A 1,748-nucleotide genomic window follows, 5' to 3' on the forward strand; every position below is an offset into this window, starting at 1 on the left:
TTTTTCTTATTTCTAGATTTCTAGGTTTCACATTAGCACAATCAAATGTTCTGGGATTCCCATTCTTCTCAGAGTCAGCCACAGCTTGTTGTGATCCACATAGTCAAAAGCCTTTGCATAGTCAATGAAGCACAGATAGACATTCTTCTGACATTCTTTGCTTTCTGACAAGATAGCATTAAGATAAGAGAAGGAAATAAAAGGTATCCAAATTGGTAAAGAGGAGGTAAAATTATCTCTCTATGCAGATGATATTATAGTATACTTAGAAAACCCTAAAGACTCAACAAGAAAACTATTGGACACAGTGGACCAATTCAGCAATGTGGCAGGATACAAGATCAACATACAAAAATTTGTTGGATTTCTCTACAGTGACAAAGAGAATACAGAGCCGGAGCTAAGAAAGACAATATCCTTCACAATAGCTAATCACAAGATTAAATACTTAGGAGTAAATCTAACTAGAAGCACAAAGGATATATTCAAAGAAAATTACAAAACATTACTAAAAGAAACAAAAAGAGACCGGGAGAAGTAGAAGAATATATTTTTCTCATGCATAGGAAAACCCAATATTATGAAAATGGCAATCCTACCAAAGGCAATTTAGGTTCAGTGCAAACCCAATACAAATACCAATCCCATTCTTCAACGAGATGGAAAAGGCGATCTCCAGATTCATTTGGGATGGAAAGAAGCCCCAAATAAGCAAAGCACTCCTTAAAAATAGATAAAAGGTAGGAGGAATCTCACTCCCTGATTTCAAATCCTACTACATTGCCGTGGTAGTTAAGACAGCATGGTACTGCTACAATGACAGACACATAGATCCATGGAATAGAATTGAGAACCCAGAAATCAGCCCATCTACCTATGGTCAACTGATTTTGACAAGGAGATTAAATCAGTGAAGTGGGAAAACGACAGCCTTTTAAACAAATGATGTTGGCAACATTGGAGAAGTATGCAAAAGATGCAAGATCCACACCTCACTCCATACACAAATACCAATTCAAGGTGTATCATGAACCTAGGACTAAAACCAAGGATTATAAACTTCATTAAAGAAAATCTTGGAAGAACGCTGGAAATCCTAATCCACAACATAAACATTTTTCCAAGTATCCTGAAAAATCTACAACCAGGAGAAGATAAAGTAGATGAACGGGACCTTCTAAGAATCAAATCCGTATGCACATCCAAAAGCTTCTCCAACAGGGTAAAAAGGGTAGTCACAGACTGGGAAAAAAGTATTTGGTAATGACACGTCAGATAAGGGACTTATATCTAGAATTTATAAAATACTTGAGCACCACAACAAGATAAAGGCAAATAATCCAATAGAAAAATGGACACAGGATATGAACAGACATTTCACCAAGAAGACATTCCGATGGTCAACAAGCACATGAAGGAATGTTCAAAATCCCTTGCTCTAAGAGAGATGCAAATCAAAACAACTTAAGATATCATGTTACCCCAGTCAGAATAGCAAAATTTAAAAGAACAGCAAGCAACAAATGCTGCCTTGGTTGTGGAGAAACTGTAATCCTTATTCACTGTTGGTGGAAGTGTAAATGGAGCCACCACTGTGGAAGGCGGTGTGGTTCTTTTTCGAAAAGTTGCAAATAGAGATACCATTTGACCCAGAAATTCCACTACTGGGAATATACCTTAAAGAGATTTTAACTGCCACCCAAGCACATATATATACACACCCATGTTTATCGCAGCTTTGTTCATAA

Source organism: Elephantulus edwardii, unplaced genomic scaffold (genome assembly GCF_000299155.1).
Source record: "Elephantulus edwardii isolate Elephantulus edwardi_28Jun2011 unplaced genomic scaffold, EleEdw1.0 scaffold00443, whole genome shotgun sequence".
Lineage (NCBI taxonomy): Eukaryota > Metazoa > Chordata > Mammalia > Macroscelidea > Macroscelididae > Elephantulus > Elephantulus edwardii.